Raw genomic sequence first — 16585 nt, 5'->3', positions numbered from 1 at the left:
TGTACCATTCACCACAATTTGAACATGAAGAATTTTGTACTCCCATGAATTTAGACTCCACCACAGAAGCTTTCAGACTCAGTGAGCAAAACTTTGATAGATCTACATCACGAATTCAGGCATGTTTAGATCAGATTTTGCTTCACCTACAAAAGGAGGAAATTCATGAGGAAATGTATGTTGTCCCTAATGAAGTGTCTAGTCCCGTTCTTGTAAATGATGTTGAATATGAACCTAATTTAGAGGAACATGAATCGACTAATGACACCACCACTGTTAATGAGGACCAATATGCATGCTACCATGATGATGATTATGATGATTATGATTATATGTTAGAAGAACATGAAAATATTGTGGAACCTGTTGGTTCAAAAACATATGGCTTCTCGCCCTCGACCTTCATGAATGTTGTTTTTTCTAATACTCATTGTAATTCATATGATTTTGATATTGACATGGGATTCGTACAATTATTCTGTGAAGATGAGCATGACATAGGAATAGTTGAATCTTCTGTAGACACTAATGTTATTATGCATGAAAATATAATTGATGTGTCTGATTCTCTACCTAGGTCACATTGTGATATTTCTCCTGATTTGCCGATGCATGAGAATAATTCTTCTGATGATGATGATTCTGATTGTGGACTTGATAATTTGTTTGATGATTGTGAGCATGTTGTGACACGTGTAGAAGACTTAGTAGATGTTGATGTGATTAATAATGATGTGCCTATCTTCCTACATAAGTCACAATCTGATGGCCTTCCACCCAACCTAGATTTGGTTTGTACCCATATTGTCAAACCGACTTTTCTGAGAGTCCCTAATCTAGGTTTGGAACTGTGTGCTTCCCAAGTCCTCTTGGACTATTTTGCTTCTAAGTATAATACATTTGAGGAACCACAGTTGGAATTAGCATGTTTGCCCGTCCCTAACACAGTTCACTTTGAGTTAGACCTTGTACATGATGAACCCCCAAAACTGCGAGATTTTGTTTCCAAAATTTTATCCGTTGAAAAATCCAGGTTTGGGGGTAGCTCATTTTGTTTCACAGTTTCACTTGCGTTTATTTCCTGTTATATTTGTGTGAAGCTGTTGAAACCTCTACACTTTGTCTTTTGGGTTGATCCTCAACTCTTTAGATTGTTAGTGTATGGTGAATTTTTTGTATATAATCCAGTAGATAAAATTTCTTAAAACCCTTTTTGTTCCTTTTGTATATATTTTGCTAATCCAATATGATCTCGGCTGACATATGTTGGATTCTTGCCTTGAATAACGGAGTTCTAATATTGCTTTCGCCGAAATCGGGTATTCTCTTTCCTTTTTCTCTACTCAACATGATCCTCTTCACATGTTGTATTATAATTTTAACATTGAGGACAATGTTTAGTTTAGGTTTGGGGGTGAAAAGTAGATACGTTGATAATATGCCATAATTGAAAACAAGAACTCCTTTTTTTTGAAAAACAAAAAATTAAAAAATCACAAAAATGGAGCTCATTTACCTTGAAATGTTGACTCTTGTGCAAATATGTAATTATTAGGAGTCTTAGTCTAGATATTTAGGCACCCTGATTCTAGCATAATTCACATAGTGATAAGAAACTTGCACGCGCACGATCTACCAATACATGTATAACCTCATCCTTGAGGTGTTCTATCGGAAGTCACGATTGCCAATCACTTTAGAATACTGAACGAAACTTGACTAGCTTGTTCTTTGGTTGGTTGGGATAGAAGGTGGAGGTTACATTAAGAAAGACAACCATCGAATTTAACTGGGTGCATCAAAAAGGGCTACCTCTTGCAAAGTGTCATGTAATTTTTTGTTTCTTTTTGTTATGTATCAAAAGTGTTAGCAAGTGTTAAAAAAAAAAAAAAAAAAAAAAAACGATGTATATATTCAGAAAAAAATCAAAAAAAATCAAAAAAAAAAAATCAAGTATTTATGAATTCCATCCTCTCTTGTTCCAAAAATAAAAGAGAGTAGTCAATGTAAATAAGAGTCATGTAAAGAGTCATTTTGTTGTTTCATTGTAATAAGCAAGGAGGGTGTATGCCATTGATGTACAACGCGAGTAATTGTAAAATACCTCCAACTCATTCACAATTCTCGTAAAGTCCGGACAGCTAGCTAGATTTCGACCTTGGTTCTTAGCCTGAGAAACTATCTCTTGGTGATTAGTAGTCATAACATCCGATCTTTCTTTACACATGTGTAGATACACTTTACACTCTTATCACATGTCTTTATTTGTTATCAGTGCCAGGATTGTGCCTTTGATAGCTAGATTGACATCTCCATTTTGCTGTGAGCTTAAACTGACTTGCACATGTCACATTTGATGGAATCTGATCTTATATTTTGTCCTAGAACTTTGTAGGTACGTTCTAAGCAAACCTTCACGAGACTTCACTCGTCCACTAGGGACACTTAGTGGTTTAAAAGGCTTAGTGCATACGCTAAATGCATTCGAGAGACCATCGACAGTGGTATAGGTAGGATTTCCTTAGTTTTGTTTTACTTGAGGACAAGTAAAATTCGGGTTTGGGGGTATTTGATGAGTGCTAAAAAGTGCATATTTCTATATCTTTTTGTTGGCAATTAACTCATCTTTTGTGCTCTAATTCTCCATTTTATCCCATATTCTGTATTTTCATTGTTTTCAAGAATAAATACTTTTCTTAATTAATTTTGTATTTTTAGGTTCTAAATAAAGTTTGGATGGAATTACGGAGCGGAAAAGAGCAGAAAAGTGGTGGAAGCCGATAGGAATCACGCAAGGAAGCCGCGAGGAATGTTGTGCACAAGACCAAAAGGCTAGAAATGGGCTTAACAAGGAAGAATTGTTCTTAAAGAAGATATGGGCTTGGCATACCCAAGTCCCAAAGTCCATCCCACTCCCATATCAAGATCCAAGCCCGCCTCAGCTCCTGGCCGTCAGATTGGATCCATCTCATCATCCAACGGTCGCTCAAGACCTGCTTCCATCTTGTCGTTAGATCCATTTCATAAGTGACAATCCAACGCTCATCTTCGTTGTTCATCAAAATTTTCTGCACCCGCTCAACACCACAATACCTAACCCTATTTCACCCAAAACAGAACCCAACCAAACACTCCCTTCTCTCTTCTCCCATCGAACTCTCTTCGTTCTTCTCTCCCTCACCTCCTCTGCAACCACCATTCCCACCACCTTCTCTTGCTGCCTCCACCAACTCGAGCAGAGATCGAGAAATCAAATCATCACCACCCCAACCACTAAAACCCATCATCACCCTATTTCTCTAGCCATCTATTTCATCGATTTCTCACCTCACCTCTCCCTGAAACCCTAGGTGAGAAATTGATGAAATAGGTGAGTCTATAGACGTAATTGGAAGGCATGGAGAGGAGCAGGAAGAGCAGAAGAAGAGTGGGTCGAAGAGATGGAGCAATTGTCCCATCTAATTAGGTGAGAAATCAGAAACCCTAACTGCCCTGTTTTGAATTTGGGGGAAAATTGTAAACCCTAATTTTGGGTATAAATAGAAGGCTTGTGTGTTGTGTTAAAGATATGCCTGGATTAGCCAGAGCACCACCAAGAGGCCTGGAATAGCCAGGACCTCAACTGTTAATGTTGTTTCAATTTCAGTTCAAGTTCAGTTCAATGTTTTAAACAATTTCAATTTCAATTCCATTGTCATTTAATTTCATTATGTTCTAACTCCATTTGCTAGGGGTTAGATGATACTCTTGAATTGTAAGCTAGGATAGTCCTTGTTCATGTCACTGTTCTTGTAGTGCTGAAAATAAGTAGGATTGATAATTGGCTAGTTGAGTGAATGCACCTGTGATCAGCTGTGCTGTAAGAAGACAGCTGATTCTAGGGGTGTAAGAGTGAGAGTAGCCAAGGATTCAGTCCATTTGAAGGGCTGTGCTTAATTGAAGTAGGGAAGTTAGTAAACTTAGTGATCAAATGCACCTATGATTGAGTGTGCTGTAAGAAGACACTCAATGCTAGGGGTGAACTAGAGAACTTAGGGGATTAACCTTCCACCAATGCGGATTGCTAGATAACTGGTTGAGCAAACAAGCCTGTGATCAGCTGTACTGTGAGAATACAGTTGATGCTAGGGGTAAGTTAGTAAGATTAGTTAAGTAAATCATCCATAATCTTCCTTGAGATGAAGCAAGAACATGATTTGATTAGGATCTGCCTTAGTTTAGGATCAAGAAGTGGATTCAAAAGCCCTAGCATGTTCCTGTTTACTTGCTTTACATTCTACTGTTTTTTTCAGTTCAGTCACTGCCATCATTTCAAGTGTGTTTTAACACAACCAAGACTCTTTGTTACAACTCAGTTTTAGTGAAACCTTAAGCTTCAACTACACACACCTTGTCCCTGTGGATCGACCCGTATTTGCATTGTTCTACACCTCGACACCGTGCACTTGCGGTATCAGTTTGTGACTCTTTTAGAGAGACACCATCATCCGATAAACATCTTTCATGGAAATGATCCTAATGAGGTCTTATGCAGCATGTTGATGGAAGGTCTTACTAGCCTGTTGATGGAAGGTCTTATTTTGCCTCCTACTACTCTCCATGTTAGATATCATTCTCATTTGAAACAAAGCAAATTTTCAAGAGAAATATATAAATTGATCTGTGCGAGATTTTCCTCGGTTTCTTTTGTAATTGTGGAATCTTTGTAATTCTGAAATTTCTGTAATTTTGCGATTATATCGCCTTTTGTAAATCAAATCAAAAATCTTTTATTTTCTGTAAAAGTAAAATGTTCAAGGAAAGTGGTACTTAGCTTTTATGTGATTCGCTGTTGTTGTCAATCTCGCGCGAAAAATACGTTGCATGAAGTATAAATGTCGCTTAGCAAAAATAGATGCGAGAGGCAAGAATTGAACCCGCGACCTGCTACTTGCATATTCTCACACCATACAAACTGTGCTAAGCCTTTCTTGCGAAATAATCAAAGTTCTTGCGAAGTAATCAAATTCCAACTGTGTGAGAGACAATTCTGTATAAATTTCGCATAACAAAAATAAACATGCGAGAAGCAAGAATTAATCCCGCGACCTGCTGCTTGCATTCATGCCTCCTGACCAACTGTGCAAGCTTCTTCTTTGCGAAATATCTCTGCGAAATTATCATCAACTCTCTTCTGTGCGAAATAATCAAAGAAATATATGTGTGAAAAAATACGCATGTCTTGGGACTTGATCAAACGACCATGAACTCATTAACTTCGCAGATGACCAATTGTGGTGCCTCTTGTTTGCGAAATAATGAAACAATATTGCGAAATTATTCATTTTTCGCTCTCTGTAAAAAAGAAGAAAACTATGCTTGCAGGCGAATTCGAACTTGCGACCACGAACACACATACTGCTCTCTGGACCAATTGTGCAAGAACCTCTCTGCGAAATTAACGCATAACTTTTTTCCTTATTCTTTTATTCTCCCATGCAAATGAGAAGAAAATGAAAAATATGTGTCTCTGCGAATTCGAACCCGTGACCTATTTGTTGTTCGCTCAGCCTTGAACCATCTCTGCGAATTTCTGTTTGTGATAGAAATTGCAGCATCTCCCTCTTATCTTTTCTTCGTCTTTCCTTAACTTCTTTCACATTTTCCTTCATCTCCTGAACATGAAAATCTTCCACTGAAACTTCCATTTTTTCCTTAAATTTCACCACAACAACTAATTTTTTTCTCTCACTCTTTTCATGTCTTCGAATTGTTGATGATGTTTACTCCCTGAAAGTGTGATTTCTTCCATAAAGTTTCCATTTTCGAACCTAAACGTTGTAGATCTAGAAAAATATGAACAATAGCTAATCTTCATGGAAATTTTTTGAACCAACAAGCTACAGGAGGGATAAATCTTTTACTCCTCCCTGTTTCTAGCGCCAAAATGTAGTTGCAGGAAATCCTACAACACACCCCTTGTATTATCATGACTATGATTTCTAGATCTAAACTTATTTGATATGAAAATAAAGATAAAGATAATGAAAATAGAAAATAAGACACAAGATTTACGTGGTTCGATCAATGTGATCTACATCCACGGGGTTAGGGATCTTCACTATGATTGTTTGTAATTACATATGGATTACAATTGAGACTCCATTAATGAGTATTTGGAGCTCTTGGTTGAAGAAGGAAGAAGAAGATAATAATACAAATTCTGCTCTTTCTCTCTCTACAAATGTGTCCTCCCTAAAGTGTCTCTCTCCTTTTTTTTATTTTTTTTATTTTTTTCCTTTCTCTCTCTTGCCTTTCTCTTTATATAGGTATTTACATAATGGATGACAACTCATATATGGTGGGGTACAACTAACATTTCCCCTAATTTCGGATCTGGCTTGTGGTATTTTCGCAAACTTTCGCACGATCATCATACTTTTCTCACGTTTAAGCTGATGTCATCTGTTATGTCATTTCTGAAATCATACTGCGATGTCTTCATGATGTATTGCTAGTAATTTCGCCAGCATGTCGTTGTTGCGAGATTCTGATCCTACACCCAGCACCACCATATCCACTTCCACCTCCACCTCCACCTCCATAGACAATTTATTTTACATTAAACCCATTACCTTCCATCGGTACTACTTCTCCTTTCTAAGGCTTCATCATCTCGCAACCCCATTACTCAAAACCAATTACACTTAAAAAGTTCTTCTTTTTTCTACTCCTTAACGTCAATCAGATGTACACCATCAAATACCCAATTTCAAAATCACCATTCATCTGAAAATTAAACCAAAATTACAAATTTATCATTTAAATGAATTGAAAACTACCTAATTCACAACAATTCTCACCATTTCATAAACTTCTTACCATGATGCATGACAGCTAGATCCGATCAGGAACCAAACCAAATAAGCTAATTCCAATTTGAAGCAATACAAATCAACCCATTAAGAGTACAATTGAAGCTAAGAATATTATTACTTGAATTGATTTTTGAAGATCAGAAATCAAAAATATACGGAAATAATATTCTTAGCTTCAAAAAAATAAACAACAAAAGGAAACCAGTACTTTCTCACCATCATTCGATGGTCAGATGCAAAATTCGAAGTGCAACCACCATAGAAACAAAGAACAACCGCCAAGATACCACAAAACAAGATCGGAACCAAAACATCAAAAAACACATATCAGTAAAACCCCCAATTCGAAGAACCCTAAACTCAATTTCTATTGCATGTAACAAATTAATCCAATTAACCATATAATATGAGAAAAATGAAGATAAATAAACATTGGGTTTGATGTATTTACTCTTTTTGAAGACCTGTATTGCTCCGATTCAAAAAATTTCCTTCTTCGTCTTCGCTAGTTTTTCTGGTTTGTTTTTCGTAGTAATGGCAAGAATGGAATGTGAATGCACATAAAACTAACCAGAAGCAAAATGTATCATTTTTAATGGTATGAACATGTAAGGATATGACAGTCATTTTCCCATAGAAATTTGACTTAATCAACGTGGTTGACCAATGTGGTGGACCAGACGTGAAAACTAACGGAAAGGCCACTTTATATAAGAGCTGGAAAAAGTGGCCGGTTTATTAATTAGGGGTCTGGAAGCTGGTTACTTTCTTAATTTTCCCTTGAAACAAAGCCCCTGAGTCTTTCTTTTTTTATTTTTTCAGGAGTTAGTCAACGAATGGGGAGTGGAGTGGAAGTAGGAGATGGAGTAGTGTTGGTTGGTAATGGGAGTAAGGGTGGGAGGGATACAGGTTTTGGGGGAAGATTTGTTGAGTTTGATGGTCTATTATTAGGAAAAAACTTGTTTATGCCCCTCACTGGCCTCTGTTGGGTATTGATGATATGCTCTTGCATCCTAGCAAGTGAGAATGATTGCATTAAGGTGGTAGGATTGAACATATTAACAACATGATTAATGTCTTCTTTTAATCCACCAATAAAACTCACCACATAATAATGTTCAGTAAGCACAGGAAATTGACGGAACAATAAAGCCTTCAGATTTTCGAATTGCTCAAAATATTCATCTACTGTAGTAATTTGAGATAACTTACTGAATATGCCAAGGATGTTGTCATTTGCAGGATTTTCGAATCGAATACATGCGTGCTCAGCTAGTTTGAACCATGAAGTAATAGATCGAGTTGTTTGTAGATTCGTTAACCATCGATCTGCTTTTCCGTATAAGTGCATAGCTGCCATAGTGACCTTTTGACGTTCATCTCTGATGTTGTTGAGTAGGAAGTATCGATCGCATTTTTGGATCCAACCCTTTGGGTTCTCTTCGTCAAACCTTGGAAAATCGAATTTAGGCATACGATGAATGTTGTTCAGTTCATGACCCCCTTGATGAAAATTGAACATCGTACCATTTTGGTGGAAGGAATTTGAGTGAGATGTTTCTGCTACTGGGTCTCATTGCTCCTCAACCATCTTGCATGTAAAACTCTCCATATATTTGATAAAATAATCCTTAGATAACATAGATTGCATGGATTCCTTTATCTCTTTATTCTGCGCAGCGAGTTCATCGTATTGTGAAGAGATATCTTCAATCTGTTTATTGAATTTTTCTGAAAATCTATGAAGATATTCGTTCATTCCCTTGATGGTGGGATGATTTGCTCCACCCATGGTGATGATAGAACGGCTCCGAGGCCAATTGTTGTGTTTCCACAACAACTAACACACAGAATCGGAGAATTTTGGAGAAATCTGGTTCAAAACCAGCCTGAGAGAGAGAAGAATAAAACTAAACTGAATTCTCATTCATTTTCTTAGCCGCCTCAGGTGTTTTCCTTCACATTTATTGGTTCAACCTAATCAAAATCAACTAACTACAGACGGACACATGTCCCAATCGTAACGGTTAAGCAAACCGCTATCATTCTTACTACTGATCACCCCAACGCAATTACTAACATCACACCCCATATAGAGTTAGGCAAACACATGACAGAAAAATTACAGAGCAACACAGTATATGCACAAAGATGTGGATCAGGGTAAGACAATTACTGCAGAATAAACAAAGATTCATTCTATTTTTCATCACTATTTGTACAATGACATATAATATACTTAATCTTTGTGAACAAAAGTTCATCCTTTCTTCCATCAATATCTGCATAATAACATAAAAGGCTTAACTTTTGTAGTCAAAAGTTCATTCTATCTTTTATCAATACTTTCATACTGACATAATATAGATAACTTTTGAGAAAGTATGGGACAGTCAAGGTTCACGGACGTAAACAACATATCCCATAACAATTTGCAATATATAAAACCATAAAGATTAATACTGCAAAAATCATCTTCCAAATAACTTAGAATTTAAACAAATAAATCTAAAAACATTGCAAGATAAAAACGTTGGCAATATCTAGTGTACTCATAATAATGGCTATTCCAAACCCTAGTTATCCTTCTTAAAAATACAAGAATAAATTCTCATAAGAAGTTTCCTAGACATTGAGACCTCTGAAAAATTCTTTATCGTCCGCGAACTCCTTGTTGTCAATAGCCATGGGAACAAAAGGTTCATGAAGAAAGGAGTCAATTCCAACAAACCTTTTGAACTGATGCCGAACCAGGGCCTTCTGAATTTCAAGAGTTTTCAAAGCAATAGCCTTTATTTCCTGAATCTCCTTCCTTGTTTCTTTCAACTCTTCAAGAATATCAGAAACTTCTGAGAATTGGAAGGAACAACTCTTGGCTTCCTCACATTCCTTCTTTTTTCTTTTCAAAGTTGGAGGTAACAGAGATTTATCTTTTTCCTTCATGATTGATAGCTTAACAATCATATTAACATATTTTCCATCAGAAGACATAACGCTTGGAGTATCCATACAAGCGGATTTGTGAGAGGAAATCACAAGGTAATCTCAACAAGCAGTCTTATGATAAAAAGAGTTTCAAGAGAAGGAAAAATGAATGTAGGGTTATGGAACCTTTAAACACAAGTTCGCGCACGCACAACTCTCAACCCTAAAGAGGGTAGAATTGTCGAGAATAACCCCATTTTATTGATTAAACATGGAAATCCTTTCCAAAATCAATTAGATATGAAAGGAAGAACGAATTCCAGACTTGCAAAGCACAACAAAACTAAAAGAGAAAAACAAAACAACATAAAATCAATTCTCTTTTCCTAAATCCTGAGGTGTGCAAAATCTTGTATCTTTTTATAAGGCACACGAGACAAGATGCACCAACCAACACAATCAAGTTGTGTTGGGGTGAACAATAATCTGTCCACCATAACCATTTCGAAAGGAATTCATAGAAACCTGTTTCACAGAATGTTTAGACCATAATTTTTTATTTAGTGGTCTAGTCTTTTCTTTGGAAACTAACTTCTTTGAAAAAGAGATGCGTTTACATACTTCTGATGATTTCTGAACAAGTTTGAACTTGTTTGCTAATCGATTCGCTCTTCTTTGAAGTTTGCTGACATATCTCATTTTGTGTTTGTACTTGAAACACTTTGAAAGTTCATGACCTTTGAGAGAAAAATAAGAGCATGTCAACCTCGAAGATGATTCATACGCCCGAGATGTGTACGAGGCTAGACACATAGTGGAACCTGAAAAATCAGAAGAAGTGTTTCCAGTAAAAACAGATAGATCCACTTTTTCTTCCAGACCGGTTGAGATTTTTTCTGAAAGAATATCAAGATTGATGTATGTATTGCTACAATTATCAAAATCAATATTTTCCCATATAAGTGTAATGCTTGACTTTCCGTCTTCGTTATAATCATAGCTGTCAGAAATTTCATCAAGAGTTGCAGCTAGACCTTTGTTCCCAGTGTATTTTTTACGATTTCGACACTCATTTGAAAAATGACCAAAACCTTTACACTTAAAGCACTGAGGCATATCCTCGTCATTAGTTTCATCAATATCCTTGTTTTTAGGAGGAATACGATTATACGGTTTAACTAATGACCTAGGTTTATCTCTGGAGAATCGTTTACTTCTCTTCAAAAGAATATCCCTAAACTTCCTGTGATCAAGGAGACTGACTTGTCAAGATCCTCATCTGATGAATCAGCCTCAGAAAGATCATCTTCAGAGATGCAAACACTTTTACTTTTGTCAAGTAATTTAGTTTTCTTTTGTGCTTTGAAAGCAACATCCTTTCCGGATTTGGATGTGTGCTCATGATCAAATAACTTTAACTTCCCAACCAGAGTATTTCTGGAAAGAGTTGCAAGATTATTACCTTCAACGATGACATGCTTCTTAGAAAAGTATCTGGATGACAGCGGTCTGAGAATTTTCATCACAATGTTCATTTCAGGAATAGTCTTACCCAATGCAAAAGATGCATTAACAATTTCAGACACTTTGTGAATAAACTCATCAAACGAATCTTCATCTGCTATACGAAGGTTTTCCCAATCAGAATTTAGGTTTTGCAGCCTAGCTTCATTTTCACAGGTATTCCCTTCAAATACGGTTTCTAAGATATCCCAAGCATCTTTAGATTTTTTGCAAGTAGTCACATGATGATGGAGCTCTGGGGTAATGGCATGGATGATAGCATTTAATCCGTCAGAATTTTGCTTTGCAGTAAGAACTGGGCAGCATCATATTTACCAATATTCTTTGGAACTGTTACATCGCCTTCTGTAACTTTCGGAGGATCATATCCATTGAACACATAAACCCATGATTGAAAATCACGCGCTTGAAGAAAGGCACGCATAACAATTTTCGACCATAAGTAATTTGAGTTATCGAAGACTGGTGTTACGTTTATGGAGATATCACTTCTGTCCATATTCAGATCGCTACAAACACAGACTTAAGATCTTTAATGTGTTTGCCTGCTCTGATACCAATTGAAAAAGAGGGGGTCTAACAACCACACCCAACAATTCATTTGACAATCTAAATAGACAAACTCCAATATACTTTCAAGAGAATCAACTAGACAGTCAGACTCAATCTAGAGAAAAGTATATCAAAGAGTTTTGTATCTCTCTTTCTCAATTCAATCTGCAATCAGCAAATAGGAATTTGTGATCCCAATTGAATATAAGAGAATTCACTTGAACGATACCAAAGACCAATGTTCAAGGATCAATCAATTTCAATCAACAACCAAAGGTTTCCCAATTGATTGATTCAACACACAACCTGTGATATTCAATTATATAACAAAATATAATGCGGAAAAGAAATAATACAGACACCAGAATTTTGTTAATGAGGAAAACCTCAAATGAAGAAAACCCCCGGGATCTAGTCCATATTTGAAAACCACACTGTATTAAGCCGCTACAGACACTAGCCTACTACCAATGAACTTCAGACTGGACTGTAATTGAACCCTAATCAATCTCACACTGATTCAACGTACAGTTGCGCTCCTTACGTCTCTGATCCCAGCAGGATACTATGCACTTGATTCCCTTAGTTGATCTCACCTACAATCAAGAGTTTCTACAACCCAAAGTCGAAGACTTGATAAACAAATTTGTCTCACACAGAAAAGTCTATAGGAATAGATAAATCTGTCTCCCACAGAAATACCTAAGAGTTTTGTTTCCTATTTTGATAAATCAAGGTGAACATGAACCAATTGATATACCGGACTTATATTCCAGAAGAACAGCCTAGAAATATCAATCACCTCACAATCGTATGGTAGCGAAACAAGATACTGTGGAATCACAAACGATGAGACGAAGATGTTTGTGATTACTTTTTATCTTGCATATCTGAGATTAAATATCGAGCCAATATTAAAGAAGATAGTACTCAAACATGATAGAAACAGCAAGATCAGATCACACAACTACAAAGAAAATAGTTGGGTTTGGCTTCACAATCCCAATGAAGTCTTCAAGTCGTTAACCTACAGGGTTTCGTGAAAAACCTAAGGTTAAAGGAGAATCAACTCTAGCTTATGCAACTAGTATCACAAGGAGGTGTGGGGATTAGGTTTCCCAGTTGCTAGAGTTCTCCTTTATATAGTTTTCAAATCAGGGTTTGCAATCTAAGTTACCTTGGTAACAAAGCATTCAATATTCACTGTTAGATGAAAACCTGATTAGATTCAAGTTAATATCTTTCAACCGTTAGGTTGAACTTAGCTTGTTATACACAAATGAAATGTACCCTCATTTAGGTTTAGTAACCGTACCTATACGTGTACACCATGTTGGCTCAACCGTAGTTAACCGAGGTTAGCTATATGAACACTCTCATATCAACCTTATTCATCTTAACCATAGCTAGTTCAAATGACTCAAATGAAACTAGTTAAAGAGTTGTTCAATTGCTATATTCTCATAGAAGTATACAAGAACACAATTGAAGTAAAATCGGTTTGATAAACTCGAATCAATTCATGAACATTATAGCCACGGTTTTCAAAGAATGCATTCCTTAATATATAGATGTATTAGTTCATGAGCCAACCGATTTTACAACTTTAACCACTCAAGTATGCAAACGGGTATGCATACTTAAGTAGCCGGTCTGAGTTTGGGTTCGCCAGTATGCAAACGGGTACGCATACTTAGTACACTTCCAAATCCCAATAGAAATTCTCGGACCTATACCTCATGCAAGTACGCGTACCAGTATGTGTACTTGGTACACAGAATTTCATAACTTCAAGTACACATATGGGTATGCATACTTTAGTTCCGGTCATGGATCACATACATGCAAGAATGCACAATATGCTTGTAATCCAATGATGGTTAAGTATTCTAAACTCTTTATTTCAATCATTGAAACTTTCTTAGAGGATGACAATAGTCGTTTTCACACACTATTAGCAACAAAGCAATTTTCAAGTTATTGAAATAATCATAACGAAACATGCCAAGTCTACACCAAATGACTGTATCACACAAACCATATAAGATGTTACTCGGCGATTTTCACATGATTAAGATGAACTTGATTGAAGCGAAATCTTACCAACACATATTCCAAGAAATATGTAAGCGAGTTAAACTCAGCTCGAAATCTCAAATGTGTATAATAGAAAACTATATCGTAACACGACTTATATCTCAATGCAGAAGATAGAGTAGAAATAGATTTTCCAAGTGATAGGTGAGTTTCAGTCTCCACATATCTTTTGTTGATGAAGTTCCACAAGATCGCTTTAGTAGTTCTTCGTCTTCAATTGATGAACGCCATGAAGTCTAATGCTCAACTACACAATTTATCCTAGTCCGAGACATCTATAAGTAGACTAGTAATCAAGACTTATAGTTTTGATCACTAACATTGACAAACAAGCTTGAGATAGCAACGCTTGCGAGTTCGACCGAACAGTGCTCTAACAGAAAGTATATATATGAACTTGTTCATAATCGAAAGGATATCATGATTGATCAGGTTCTTTATTGAATATCATTTGAATGACCAATATAAGATGACAATGTAGAACCTATCTTAACTTATTGAGATTGAGGTATAACCAATTATAGACTATACTGTGTAGCATGTTGTAACCGGTCACAAGTTACTTTGTGGAGCATGGTGTAATGGGTCACAAGCTATATTTGGAAGTTAGTCGTAATCGGTCACAAGCTACCTTTTGGAAGCAAGGTGTAACTGATCACAAGATAATTTGGGAAGTTAGTTATAATCGGTCACAAGTTACTTAGGGAACCAAGGTGTAACCGATCACAAGCTAACTCGGGAAGTAAGGTGTAACCGGTCCCAAGCTACCTATGGGAAGCAAGGTGTAAACCAGTCACAACCTAGTTTGGGAACATGGTATAACCGATCACAACTTACATTGTGAGTCCTGGTATAACCGATCCCAATGAGCAAAATCGGGTTTCTGATATTCATATATCTCTTTATGTTCTGTGTGAAGCTTGGAATTAGGGTTTGCTGGGAAACTTCTAGATGTCGACATTATTTAAACATGTACATAACTCTTATTATTATTTGTTCAAAGATATTTCTTGATTCTCAAGGTGATCCCATACCGAAAAATTGAAAAATATTTAAATATCATTTTCATAATATAAGTTTTGATTACCAGCAATTAAAGCATATCCTCTGTAAAATATTATTAGTTAATGTGCTAGACTAATAATATAAGTTTTCTATGAGAGTTTTCGGAAATATGGTTTGGCATTTAAATCGAAATAGGAAAACCGAAATTAGGTACTTTAATGTGAATATCTTGAGAATATTTTCTGTTTTGGAGTTTCCTTGTTGTCCAAACAACCTTAGTCTATAAATACTTGAGTTTGCATTTTTTCCCCAAACTATCCTAAGAGCCGGGCAAACTTCATTCTAGTTGTTTCTGGTGGAGCCATCTATCCGGAGAGGAAAGTACCCTAATTAGGCGAAATCTCTTACGACCACTCATTTAAATACTTATGTGGGATCAAGAAGATCGACGAGTATCATTGGTGGGAAACTAGATAATTGCATTGTTATTCTAGTTTTCGATTATTGATTTGATTGACCAATGGTTGTTGAAACTTTGATTGCACCTAGTTTGTTTATTCTTGAGAACCATCTCTTCTGATATAAGGATCACTCAAACTAGATCAAAGTATCGACGTGATCTTTAGAAATATTTTGGATCTAAAGACATCTTGTGATAATCCATTGTTAACAGACTCAGTTTTGTGTGTGACTGATCACAAGAGGATTCAAGTTGTGTTGTGCAGGTTATTATTGAAGACAAACAAAGATTTGAAGACGACGAAGTTTTTCTTATTAGTTTTCGTATCTTGTGAATTGTGTGCACAGACCTTGATCGGCTGGGATCCAATTACAATCGTGTTTATCTTTGATAGACTTGATTGGCTAGTTGTGTGAGATCAGCATCACCTGATAGTTTCTCTTTGAGATCTATATTGATTGATTGCAAATATGGAATTTGGTTATTTTGGTAATCAAAGTTTAGGTTGATCTAACCAGTCAAAGGAGTTTATTAGTTTAAATGGAAGAACCTTACTATCTGGGTTACGATCAAAAGGATTGGCGATTCACGTGCGTGACTCTAGAAGGCACAAGGATACTGAGGAAACTAAGTATCTAAGGGATACTTGGTCTCAACTATACGAATTTGGTATTAGATTTTGTATAACAACTTAATTTTGAGAGTATTCAAAACTGGACTAGGTCCCGGGGTTTTTCTGCATTTGCGGTTTCCTCGTCAACAAAATCTTAATGTGTCATTTACTTTGTTTTCTGCATTATAATTTTTATTATAATTAAGTAAATTACACACGTACACTAATCTTAATTACTTGATATTAATCCTAATAGTCAATTGGTTATTACCGTAACTATTGTCAAGTAAATATCTTGTTGTCGTATTGTTTCGACCTCGTCCATAAAAAATCACACAAGGTATAGGACTTAAGTTGTATTGTCTCGACTCTGTCCATAGGCGATCACTTAAGATACCAGACTTATAGCTTGATATTTAAAAGCAGGCAAACATGAAGAGATCTAACAATATGTGTTTGACGTGATCCAACCTATAAGACATGAGTCAAAGTAGGAATAAGTGAATGAGAAAATTAAAGAAAGACTCAGTTAACGTATCACAAGAGGTTATT

Source organism: Papaver somniferum, chromosome 3 (assembly GCF_003573695.1).
Source record: "Papaver somniferum cultivar HN1 chromosome 3, ASM357369v1, whole genome shotgun sequence".
Taxonomy (NCBI): Eukaryota; Viridiplantae; Streptophyta; class Magnoliopsida; order Ranunculales; family Papaveraceae; genus Papaver; species Papaver somniferum.
Note: the sequence above shows the minus strand (reverse complement) of the source record.